Source organism: Staurois parvus, unplaced genomic scaffold (assembly GCF_062004578.1).
Source record: "Staurois parvus isolate SC_StPar_1 unplaced genomic scaffold, SC_StPar_1.0 ptg000011l, whole genome shotgun sequence".
NCBI classification, from domain to species: Eukaryota; Metazoa; Chordata; class Amphibia; order Anura; family Ranidae; genus Staurois; species Staurois parvus.
In genome coordinates, this window is record NW_028317807.1 from 13,214,409 (window position 1) to 13,228,457 (window position 14,049).

Genomic DNA, 14,049 nt, shown 5'->3' on the forward strand with positions numbered 1-14,049 from the left:
ATCTGTATACTGTTTTTTACTTCAGTGACTAAAAGTATTGACCTCTGAGGGCCAGCATGACAGCACAGTAACCAACATTTCAGAATGAGATGTCAGCAATGCAATGTTTCCCCCATGCAGCTGTCCATTAGCTACTGTTTTTAGGCTCAGGCTTATGTGTCATGCACTGACATCTAGGCTAGATTTGATTTCTGTCATCTATGATTACAATATTTGATTGTTAGTATGGCATTGGATATTATAATACCTTATTAGATCATTTCATGTATTAGGACAATTACCTACCTTAAAGTGACTCCAAAGCAAAACTGATATCTAATTTGAATGTGTTGAAAGCAGCCCTTCTGTAACTCAGGTCCTGTGTTCTAGTTCTTCGCTATAATTCAATAGCTAAGTTTACCTTGACTATCCAAGAAATAAAATGTGATTCCTAGGTCAGGTATAGCTTTGTCCTCCAGATCCTGTTGTTTTCCTTTATGGCAGAGCCTCTTTAAATATGTCTATATTTTGCAGAAACATTTTAAATTGATGTATTTATTGAACAGTTTTCCTTTGCAGCTGTATCAGAAATTGCATGAAAATCATATTAAGAGCTAGGTCTTCCTTATTAGAGATGACAGATGTGGCATCAACATTTTTCTACAGTGATTGTATACTGATGTAAATGAGTTAGGAAGTCGATGACATCTGTCCTCACTGTCAAAGTGTCTGAAGGAAAAAGTGTCTCGAACAATCTGTATTGCCCTTTAGCAAACAATTACATTTAGACTTTAATTTTCCAGTTGTCACATTCCAGTTTGTGTATGATTCTGATTGGCTACATTGAAACAGCACAGACTGTCCAAGACTGTCCTCCTCTCATACATATTGATAAATAAAACTGATTACTTTCTCATAAAATGTCCCGAGCAACATATTGGGCTTCAAATATGAAAAGGGTTCTTATAATGTTTCTTTAATACATTTATTCTGGAAACGGTGTACGAGGTTCCCTTTTGGTGGTGTTGGGTACCAACACAAATAGTTTATGCCATACAATACAGTGATAAATGTTTTAGAGGATCTACAGGGAGATGTGCTACACATCCAAACCTTATTAGGGTAGAGTTGTCCCAAAAGGATGCAAAGATGGCCCTTCTACACCATACACTCCTAAACCTTTTCATACATCAACAGAAATTGACTACATTCTTATTTTATGGCTACTACACAAGTGATTGCTGAAGCTTGAAAAAACATACATAAATGTGTTGCGCTGTCAATCAGTGAAATCGATATATATAGTGTGTGTGTATATATATATATATATATATATATATATAGCGCATAACAATCAAGTGAACCAATAAATAAAATGTTCAGTTATGGCATCCATTCAGATGAAACGCGTCACTAGAGCTACAGCAGTGGCATCACTGCCCCCCCCCCCTCCGCTGTGGTGTTGGATGCTGCATTTTCAATATTCTGACTTGCTTTATATTTATCTGAGTAGATGCCTGGCACTTAATAAATGTTTTTTTAATACTTCACCATGAATAAGTTCCCTTTCTCTTCTATGTGATATGTATGCCATGATTGATCAGGGGATTGCCTTGATTTAATCTGGTGTGGAGAGACGGCTTGACTGTCAGGCTATTGCTGTTATAGTGGAGGTTCATCTTCCATTCATCCATCTATCCATCCAGTGGGGTGGCTGTGGGAATGAAGGGGACTAGCCATCCATTCAGTTTGGTATTTTTCCCTATAAATGCTGTTAGACCTCCTAAACTTTGAGGTCTAAGCTTTTGGTAAGCAGCTTTAGAAGCTGAAGAAGTTGTCTGCACAGGCAATTTGAACTGTTTCCATTACATATGAATACACTCATTCTAACATAGAGACTTTATTTGATGCACTTTATTTTTGTTGGACTTTTTATGAATTTCTGGACTATTTATTAATTTATTTAGCTCTCTTTGCATTTGCTGATTTTGGCATCACCTATTTATATTTATGCACTTTTATTTTTTAAAAGCTGAACACACATTTCGGTTCAGAGACATGAAAGCAAGTACATAAGCATATATGCATAGTATAGTATGACATTCACAATCAAGGCTGAAGGTAAAGTACCTTCATGAATTTGCATGAAATGTATCCAAGTAGGTAGAAAAATACAAGTATGACAGTTAAGACTGCAGATTCCCAGGTTCTGAACCCAACCGTACATATAATGCGCCCTAATTATTGGTTACAGTAAGAGTGGATGAGCACCAGACATCCCACACTTTATTATATTTCCTGGGACAACCCTTATGTTCAAAAATAAACTTTTCATATGGTAATATGCAAAGTTCTCCAGCTGCATCCATTTGCGCATAGAGGGGAGAGTTGATTGTATCCATTTGAATGCTATAGCCTTGCAAGCTAAAAATAATGTATCCCACATCATAATTCTAACATATCTCAGCCATTGTTCCTTGTCTAGTATACCCAATAGGCACACTTTTGGAGTACAAGGCACAGGTATAGATAGAATAGTAGAGAGAGTGTGAATTACTTGTTGCCAATATCTTGCAATAGCGGGGCATGACCATATGACATGTGTAAAATCAGCCCATGGGAAATCACATCTCGTGCACTTTGGAACAGATATTCAGTGCATTGCGTAAAATCTGGCTGGAGTTAAATAGGATTGATGTAACATACAGCTGTATTAGCTCATTATTGATGGCCGGGGATACATGTAGATAAGAGGAGCACCCTTCCTTCCAATCCTCATCTAAGAGATCAGGGATGAGTTGTTGCCATTTTGAATGTATTGCCAATGGGGTTCTGTTAAGCATGGCATACAGCTAATGAGAGTACACTTCAGAGATCAGAGCTTTAGGTCCCTGAGACCGTAATATTCCTATCAGTGGGCAGTTAGAAAATTTTAATAGTATAAATAAAATTGTGAACGCCCTAAAATATATAAAAAAGCCACTATGCACAAAGGTAACCAAAAACACCTTATAAAATGTACTGTAAAAGGGGGGTGCAGCGCTAAGAAATTAAATATCAATATATAGATATATCTGTAAATGTGTTTCCAATATAAATACATAAAAAGTTTATAAAACCAGTTCAAATAATGAGTAAGACAGCTCAAAAGGCGACTCTTGTGCTCTGGTTATTCTGGAACCGGTGTCCGTGCAGTAATAATGTAAGTAATGCGCACTCACCGGACGCGCATATAAAAACATAAGTCTTCCCTCCAGGGGTGGACTGAGAACTCATGGGGCCCCCGGGCAATAGGTGATCATGGGGCCCCTGTGTCCTTGCCCAAACTCAAAAAAGCCTATGAAAAAGGTACCAGGAGCATCTCATGGGGCCCCCTACTGACCCCGGGCCCTCGGGCAGTGCCCGAGTTTCCAAATGGTGAGTCCACCCCTGCTTCCCTCTAAGGGATGGTAGGTCATCAGACAGGATCCTTGGGGTTTTTACAGGTGATCCACGTCCACCAGAGTTCCCCTTAAGGGGTTAAACCAGTATTGCTCCCTGCCTGGGTGGGAGATTTCCTCTCTGGATATAAGGATTCCTCCTGAGGCAATGTGTCTGAAAATTGAAGGCGATCAGCGGAGTCTCCTTCCTTGTCCGGCCGCTCTGCTCTGAGCAAAAACCCCAAGTCTGATGTCTGATGACCTACCATCCCTTAGAGGGAAGACTACCCAGTTCCTGACTCCCCTTTATGACACCTGGAATACTGATATAAGGCGCAATTTATATGCGCAGCCGGTGAATGCGCATTACTTACATTATTACTGCACGTACACCGGTTCCAGAATAACCAGAGCACAAGAGTCACCTTTTGAACTGTCTTACTCACTATTTGAACTGGTTTTATGAACTTTTTATGTATTTATATTAGAAACACATTTATAGATATATTTATTTATTGACATTTAATTTCTTAGAGCCACACCCCCCCTTTTACAGTTAGAAAATCTTGTTGTAGTAGAAACCAAACTGTGTGTGCAGAACATGTCTAAAGTGTAAATACCTATAGAAGGCAGTACAATACAGGTCCTATTGTATTAATTCCTTGAATAAAGCCAAAATATTAGTTTATACGTCATCTAAAGTAGGAATACCCTTGCATTTCCAAAAGGGACTATCTGTCAAGTATTTCAGGTGAGGAAACATAGGATTTTGCCACAGTGGGGTCTCCAAAGCAATATTTCTAGACTTGTCTATTCTTTTGGCCTCTCTCTACTCCGTACGGGAGTCAAAATTGGTACATGCTCCCTACTGAGGACAGCCAAGGATGCCTCTAGAGCTACTAATAAATCTTAAGAACATGAGCTTCGTGTGACTCCACTACAGCCGGCGTAGTAGGCACCAGCCAGTCAGTCAGATGACGAAGTTGCCCAAGATAATTAAAGTACATATTAGGATGTGCCATACTAGCTTCAGTTTTGGGCCATTGCAATATAGAAAGCTTCAACTTTTACCTGTTATTGGCCCAAATAAAGGAAGTAAATAATGCATCTAAAGTTTTGAACAATGATTTGGGTACTGAGATAGGCATATGAGTTGTTACATATTGACACTTAGGTAAAAGAATCTTGTTTATTAGATTGATTCTGCCTGCCACTGAGAGAGGGAGCTTAGCCCATACTGTACATTAAGCATAACCTTAATTACTTGAAGAAGGGGATCTAAATTAACTTTCAAAACTTCCGAGACAGAAAGTGTAATGATCACTCCCAAATACTTAAAAGAAGTTACTATCTTAAATGGACCTGGAGCATCACTCTGTGAGAATGCCTGGGGATGAAGAGGCATTAAGGCTGAGTTTTGCCAATTGATTTTAATGCCTGAGTATGTGCCATATCTATCGATGATCTGCTTGGATGCAGCCAAAGATGCCAAAGCATTCTGTAGATAAAGGATAAGATCATCTGCATACAATCCTATTGTGTCACATCTATTACCTAAGGTGATACCCTTGAGGAGAGAGGATTGACAAAATCTCAAAGCCAATGTCTTTGTGGCCATCGCAAAAAGTATTGGAGATAGAGGGCATCCCTGCTGGGTACCTCAGTGGATTGGTATAGATGTGGAGTGTAAACCATTAACCAATAGGTGGGAGGTGTGGCTAAAATACAGTATAGAGACCCATTTTTGAAATTTCTCTCCAAAGCCACAGGACCGTAGAGCAGATAACAAGAAAGGCCATTCTATAGAATTGAAGACTTTGGTGGTATCTAGGGAAGCTAGCACACTAGATTTGGGGAAATATTTTCTAAGCTGTACAATTAACTGTGTTTTGTGGATATTAATAGAGGTGAACTTTCCTGCATAAAGCCAGTCTGGGCCGGGTGAATAATACTTAGGATTACAGAATTAGGTTGTTTGGTCAGAACTTTAGTGAGGACTTTATAATCAATGTTTAGCAGTGATATCGGGTAGTATGAGGCACACTCTGTGAGATCCACATTGGTTTTTATTATAAGTACTACAGTGGCGAAGTACTTACACTATATTTCCAGAAGTATTGGGACACCCCTCCAAATTATTGGATTCAGGTGTTCCAATAACCTCCATGGCCACAGGTGTATACAATCAAGCCCCTAAGCATGCAGACTGCTTCTACAAACATTTGTGAAATAATGGGTAGCTCTCAGGAGCTCAGTGAATTCAAGTGTGGTAGGTTGCCACCTGTGCAATAAGTCCATCTGTGAAATTTTCTTACTACTAAATATTCCACGGTTAACTGTTGGTGGTATTATAACAAAGTGGAAGCAACTGATAACAACAGCAACTGAGCCACAAAGTGGTAGGCCACATAAAAAAGAGTCCGGTAAGCGCATGCTGACATGCACAGAAGTCGCCAACTGTCTGCAGAATCTCTAGCTAAAGAGCTCCGAACTTCATGTGGCCTTCAGATTAGCACAACAACAGTGCATAGAGAGCTTCATGGAACGGGTTTCCATGGCTGAGCAGCTGCATCCAAGCCTTACATCACCAAGTGCAATGCAAAGCTTCAGATGCAGTGGTGTAAAGCACACCACCACTGGACTCTAGAGCAGTGGAGACATGCCTTCTGGAGTGGGAAATCACGCTTCTCTGTCTGGCGATCTGATGGACGTGTCTGGGTTTGGCGGTTTCTAGGAGAACAGTACTTACCTGACTGCATTGTTCCAAGTGTAATGTTTGGTGGAGGGGGGTTTATGGTGTGGGGTTGTTTTTCCAGGGTTGTGCTTGGCCCCTTAGTTCCAGTGAATGGAACTCTTAAGGCATCAGCATAGCAAAGACATTTTGGACAATTTCATGCTCCTAACTTTGTGGGAAGAGTTTGGGGATGGCCCCTTCCTGTTGTAACTTGACTGAGCACCAATGCAAAATGCAAGGTCCACAAAGACATGAATGAGCGAGTTTGGGGTGGAAGAACCTGACTGGCCTGCACAGATTCCTGACCTCAATCCGATAGAACACCTTTGGGATGAATAAGACTGGAGACTGTGAGCCAGGCCTTCTTGTCCGACGTGAGTACCTGACCTCACAAATGCGCTCCTGGAAGAATGGTCAAACATTCCCATAGACACACTCCTAAACCTTGTGGACAGCCTTCCCAGAAGATTTGAAGCTGCAAAGGATGGGCCAAATTAATATTGAACCCTATGGACTAAGACTGGGATGCCATTAAAGTTCCTGTGCGTGTAAAGGCAGGCGTCCCAATTCTTTTGGCAATATAGTGTAGATGGTAGCAATCTCCCCTCCTGAAAAACCTTGGAGTAAATATGCACTTGAATAGGTGTAATGACATCTAGGTGTCTGCTATAAACCTCCAAGGGAAGGCCGTAGGGACCAGATGCCTTGCCTGTTGCCAAGGAAGCCACAGCTGTACAGATTTCCTCTGTTATATCTGCATCCAGTGATGTCACTTGTTTCTTGAGTCAAAGAAGGAAATTGCAAATCAAAGAGATAGGATTCAACATCCCAATTATTATGGGTAAGAGTAGTAGCATACAGTATATATTAGCATAGAATTCATGAAAACAGGAAAGACTCACTTCTGCTATGTGGGCCTTGGTATCAGCTGTCTTTATTAATTTAGTTACTACCAAACTGCTGGTCTGTTGCTTGGCCATAAGAGCTGATAACTGATTGGATGGGTTACTGTATTCAAAGTATTTTTGTTGAGCATGAAATGCTTTCCTTTTGGCATTAGCAGGCATGTGAGCTGAGTACATGTGGGATGTATGCTCCCAATGTACTTGGTGGGAGAGGCCAAGTAGGTTGCTTCTGCTGGCTGATAAACTTTCACTAGTTCTTTCTCACGCTGGTGAGATGGCCTTTTAATATAGGATATGATATAGTAGACCTGAGGGCTCCACGTAAATAGGCTTTGAAAGTGTCAAAACATCAGGTCCCTATTATTACCATGAGCCTCTAGAAAAATATTAAAATGGTATGGAATCATGTCATTTGACCCGATTAAAGATAGCCAAAAGGGTTGAACCCACCATGGCCTATGCCATCCTGATGGGCCAATGTTGATAGTAAGTAGTAGTGTTGAGTGGTCTGAAACCCCTTTGGGAAGGTAGGTAATGGAGGACAATTTAGTAATGAGATTATAATTTCCTAAGGCCAAGTCAATTCTCGAGAGACAGCCTCTACAGAGGTCACACCAGCCAAATTCACTAACTAGGAGACTAAAGGCAGACCTGCCGAAGGTAGGGGTAGGGGGATCTATCCAAGATCACGTCCATAACGAGGTTAAAATCTCCAAAACATAGTACATAAGCCTCAGGATACAAGACAGAAAATACCATATCTTCTTTAACCATTTGTAAATTAGCAGAAGGAGGGTTATGCACAATATATGAAATGATTTCACTGATTGACATTTATACATTTTTTTATTTTAATATCCGGTGTGGGTTATTGTGAGTGCAGCTGTCAGTTTTAGGGTCTTTTTGGTGCAATTGTATTGATTGTTGATTTTTGAGTGATTTTGGCACTTTTTAAGCGCAAGAAGGTTATTGTTAGTTAAAGCTTGGGAAAAGCCCACAGTCCACTGTCAAAGAGCATTTGAACATTACACTGGTTAATGAGAATTATCTAATATCCTGAATGAATTACAAAGAAAATTTCTAAAAATATGGGAGCCATGGCTTTTGAACCCATCTAGTCTAAATTACTTGTAGCCAGTTTGTGGCCTGGTGTGTGAGTGGGACTTTTCTTCCCTGACCCACATTTTCTGACTTCTCTATTCTCCTCAACCTGTCTTCTCAACAGATTTCAGAAATTCTCCTGCTCATTACCCCCATCCCTCCTTCCCCCTGCCCTTGTTTATCTGCTTTAATTGATCCCACGGGCCTCACCTTCTGGCCCTCATCAAGCCCTCAGATGGGGCAGGGGTTAGAGCCTATACATTTACGTCCAAATAAACCTGCCCTTGTATTTCTATTACCTGTTACTTATCATATGTCGTAGCCCCTGCATGGACATACGTATTGTTATCCCTACAAAGAACCCCTATAAAATGATTGAAACAGAAAAGTATTCTTATGTATATAAGAAAATCAGCTTCCAGTTGTAAATTCTCACAGATCAGGAAAATTAATATTTGTTATCCATGTAGTCCTTTGGAGTACTAGTACCAATATTATTTTACAGTAGAATGTTTCCTATTCTACATAGCTGTACAGAGCCAGAGAAACTAAGCTATAGCAGTCCTTAATAGGCTGCTTATATATACAACACACAATAAAACTGGAACAGACAGAATCTGGAGAAACTGTGAATTTTAACCAATCGGCTTCTAGCTTCAGTTTGTTCAGTTAAGTATCGAAAATGAAATCTAGATTTCACAGTGGAAGGGGCACAACTCTAACTCTTAAAGTGATTCTAAATCCCATAACTAATAACTCATACAATCTTTAATGTGTTAATGTATTTTTTTTTAAATGAAATGTTATTGAAGAAATGTTTACGGTATAATCATTGTTAAGAATGTACAGAGCAAAACATGTTTATACAAGCTTACAATATGTTGGGTACTAGTTGATATTCCATGAGAACAAAATTGCAAAATGAAAACAATGCACATTATCCACTGATAAACTTCTGCTATGGTCTTTCTATATTGTCCTGAAAATGGGGGGAGCATTGGAAACATGGTAAGTCTTTTCTGCATATACCTAAGTACTGTACATAAGAAAGGGGGGGGGGTGTTGAACAACAATAACAACCCTAAGACATGAAGGTATGCCTGTAATAAAAGTACCGTATGTCAAAACAGTGCCTTGCTTCATGCTATGTCAGACATCCCACTATGGGTGCTCTTAGAACTCCCCAACTGTGCCCCTCTTCCTGTCATGGCATTGCTATGGCTTCCGCACAGACTTTGCCCCACCTCACTAAGCCCTCTAATGCTTTACAATTTGAAAGTGTGGGACTCGGTACGGTTTTCGGGTCATCTCATTTCCCCTCACTTACCTCTTTTACCATTGTTTAACAAACCCCTCTTTCCTACAGGCTTCGAACAACTGACATCCTTTCAATGGTGGGTAGTGCACAGCTTCACACTGGTCCGACATTTTCTTTCCTCACGAACATTTCCCTTGTGGTCCTCTATTCAGGAGACTGTAATTCCACATTTCCATATAGGTCTACGACCTCTGAGCACTTATGCCAGACTTCTTCAGGTTCCCTGGGCACTATCACTCTTCTATACTCCTCATTGAACTCTGTAGCCTCTTCCTCTCTGTCTTACATTATTAGCTGGGGGAGGGACCTGGGACCTTCTGTGGACTGGATTAAAGCATGGTCAATTATTTCCCATTGCTCATTCAACACATCCACAATGGAGGCTGCCTAAAAAGTCTTTTTGTGATTGTATTGGGTTCCCACCCACATTGTAAGTGCAAATCCTGACTTTGTTGACAGATGTTTACGTGGCTGCGGACTGCGAGGTGACATGCTCCATACCTGGTGGTCATGCCCAGGTCTCAAGGGGTTTTGGTCCAGAGCACTTGGCCTTTTATACTTTATCTTCCATATTCCCATTCCAAAAGATGAGAAATCAGGCTTTGCTACACTGCCTGATTGTGGGCTATATGCTCACCAACAAAAATTAGCTAATTAATAAATAATTTGCGCTAGTAAATATATATAAATATATGTAAAGAAATCATCAAATCATAAGTCCAGAAAAATATATATATACCAATACCACAGAAAAATACAAAAAACTTTTTAGGTGCAAAAAAACTTATGTGCAAAAGGAGTGTCTCAATATAAAAAAAGTGTCTCAATATAAAAAAATTTCACCAAAAAACCTTGATAATATAATGGCAGATCATCCATAAAAATATCTTCAGAAACGGAAGCTCTCCAACACACCGATCCTCATCGATCGAAATAACAGGACGAAAAACTTTGTAGTTAATCGAAAATCCACTTCTCCAATAGAAAAAGGACCACCTTCAAACGTATCCAAGGGGGGAAATGCCAAGCACTCGAGAGAAACAGAAAGACTTCATGGTGCAATATTATAAAAACCAATTCCTTTATTAGATACTCATTGCACTTACTCAAGAGGTGTCCCAGCCGACACCAGCATCAACAGCATCAACAGCAATCACATAAACGAGCCTGACTACTCAGCACATGTGCAATAGCTGGCAGTCAAAAACGTAATGACATCACATCAATCAAGCTCTTTTTTATATTGAGACACTCCTTTTGCACATAAGTTTTTTTGCACCTAAAAAGTTTTTTTTATTTTTCTGTGGTATTGGTATATATATATTTTTCTGGACTTATGATTTGATGATTTCTTTACATATATTTATATATATTTACTAGCGCAAATTATTTATTAATTGGTACACTTTATATATGGTGTTTTTTTTGCAGCTGGTACACTATTAGTAAGTTATACAATTTTGACCATAGGCGCTATTATTAATTTTTCTTATTTTTAACAAAAATTAGCTACCTACCTATTCATAGCCGCCAAACGGGTTATAGCCAAAGCAAGGAAGACACCCTCTGTCCCTTTCTATAAGGTCAAGATTACCCTGATTGCTTTGATGTTACATGAGAAGATGGCCAGCATTGTATGTGACTCGCATGATAAATGTTTGAAAGTTTGGCACCCTTGGTGGACATACGAGTTCCCTACCCTTTCCCCGTTGGGCTTAGGAGCTTCTTAAATTTCAATTGGGACCCAGACCTGCAGGAATCTACTCCTTCCTCCTCTCTCTATGTTTGTGGCTTTGATTCTTCTTCTCTTACACTTTCTTCTCTCTGGTTCTTCTTCTCTGATTTCCATTCTTTCAAGTGAAACGTTAGATTGATGACATTAGCATCTACCATTTGTCCTCCCGGGACTTGTTTCTGGGACAATGAAGCCGTACTGTTGCCTTGGTCACAGGACCGAATTATGTCTATTTGTAATGCTTCAAATGTGTTATAGATACCGCCTGTTTAGTTATTTGTTCACCTGTTGGTCTGTAACCCCTGCACAGGCGAACACTTGTTTTGTATTGATTTGCGTTTCAATAAAAATTTTGACACAGAACTATATAATTATTGTTCTAATACTATTCTTTAGGGAGACTGAGTGTTTCCATCAGGTCCATGTGTCGGGGTGAAGGCCTTAGCATAGTCTCCCTATTTAACAGGAAGAAGGGTCAGCCGCACACCGGAGGATAGATGAATATAGTGTGTATTTATTTATTTATTTATTTATTTATAAATATTTATTGGTTTTCAATCAAAAATAATTAACAAACATTTTCTTCATAAAAAGATCATTATATTCCTAGTAATTTATTTAATTCCCACAACCCTAAATCCCTCCTGAACCCCTCCCCCACCCACGCCCATCCTCGTAACCCCCCTCCCCCCTCCCACCCACTCTGCCTTTTCTTGTCTAATCCGAGAGAGAAAGAGAGAAAAAAAAATTATCCTTTTCTTTCTAAAACTCATTTCTAAAATACCTTATTCGTTTCAAGAGGTATAAATCAAGTATATTTCACTTTCTGTCTAAATTCTTCCCATTTTCCCCACTTTTTATAGTACTTCTCCATCCCGTCTATGTGTATGTAATAAAGTCTTTCCATCTCACATAACTGATTCATTCTGATAAACCAATCTTCTTCCGTCGGCGCCTCCCTTTTTTTTCCAAAACCTAGGGATCAACCTTTTGGCTGCACTCAGAAAGTACCAGATCCCTGAATCCTTATATGATCTCACTGTAAGCTCAGAGATATGAAGAAGACATAACTCTGGATCCAATCTAATATCGATCTTAGTAATTTTCCTCATTAAATGTACAATTTCCCCCAGAACACCTGTATCTTTGAGCATTCCCACCATATGTGATATAGTGTACCCACTTCTCCACAACCTCTCCAACATAGTGGAGAGTTCTCCCCGTTCATCTTGTGTTCCACAATCGGTGTAATGTGCCATCTAACTAAACACTTATAATTTAATTCTACTTCTCTCATACTAATATTTTCGTGAGTTAATCTAAACATTTTCATCTGCTGTTCCTCATCTATCTCCCTGCCCATATCTTTTCCCCATTTCTCTACATAAGTTAATTTTGTGTCAGTGTCTAGTGCCGTTAAGATTCTATATATTTTGGCAACTCCATGTCTCCCATCTCCCCGTGTATCTAATAAACTTTCAAATAAATTCCACTCCTTTCTAATTCTCACCGGTTTTGGAAGATTCTCAAAAAAGTGTTTTAATTGGTGATATCAGACCTCGTCCATTCTGCTAAAAACCTCTCCCTTTAATTTCTCCATCTCTCTATAAGATCTAAGATCCTCACCCACCATTATATCTCTCAGTTGCGTGTCCTGTTTAATAAACCAATTCCCTGTGATGTCTTCCTTCCCAGGTGCAAAGTAATCTGTATTTTTAAGTGGCATTAACTGTGAATTGAAAGCCCAACCCTTTTGTCTGTATAACATATCCCAGACTTTTAAAACAATAAAAGTGTACACACTTGTGTTAACGTCTAGACCTCTATGATGTGTAGGTAACCATATAATTCTATTTAGATTGGACCCACTCAATATATTTTCAATTTTGACCCAACTTTTCCCTGGGTTATGAGTCCAGTCAAAGATTCTCGCGATTAAGACCGCTTTATAATATCTCTTAAAATCTGGGAGCCATAGGCCTCCTCTCTAATTCTAGTCAGCGTTTCATAACGTATCCTCGGTTTTTTTTTCCTCCATATATACCCCAACAACATTTTCCTTAGTGTCCTAAAAAAACCTCTGGAAGTTTAATTGGGATCATTTGAAACTTATATAAAACTTTGGGCAAAATTATCATTTTTATCAAATTTATACGGCCCATCCAAGACGGGTTTCCAGTTCCCAACCTCTTCAATTCCTCTTTTATCTCCTTTAAAAGTGAAATATAATTAATCTTATACATAATATTAATTGAAACAGACAATTTTACCCCAAGATACTTTAATTCTTTCTCTCTCCACACAAAGGGGAATTCTTCTTGTATTTTTTCTTTTTCACTATTTTTAAGATTTATATTTAAAATTTCAGATTTTGTTGGATTAATTTTTAAGTTTGATATTTCCCCATACTCCTTCAGTATTTTCATTAAGTTTGGTAGAGAAATACGAGGGTATCCAATGAAAAACAACAGTTCGTCCGCGTAAGCCGCTACCTTATGTTCTCTGTCACCTATCTTTATTCCTTTTATATTGATATTCTTTCTTATCATCGACAACAATGGCTCCAGGGACAAGACAAACAACAATGGGGATAGGGGACATCCCTGTCTTGTTCCATTTGACATCCTGAAGAGCTCCGATCTTCCTCCATTTACCATGACAGTGGCTGTGGGGCCTTTATATAAATTGCCAATCCACTTCCTAATTCTATCCCCCAGCCCTATCTCTACCAAGGTGTCCATCATGAAACTCCAGTTCACTCTATCGAATGCTTTCTCTGCGTCAATTGACAATAATATTACTGGGGTCTTCCCTTTTTTACCCTCTTGTATAAGCAACAATGATCTTAATCCGTTGTC

At 39.3% G+C, this 14,049-nt stretch overlaps 1 protein-coding gene across 3 annotated transcripts in view; it reads left to right on the top strand.

Annotated features, from left to right (window-relative positions):
- PARD3B (par-3 family cell polarity regulator beta) overlaps positions 1-14,049 on the top strand; it is a 1,797,179-nt gene that overhangs the window by 1,298,015 nt on the left and 485,115 nt on the right. The window lies entirely within an intron of this gene.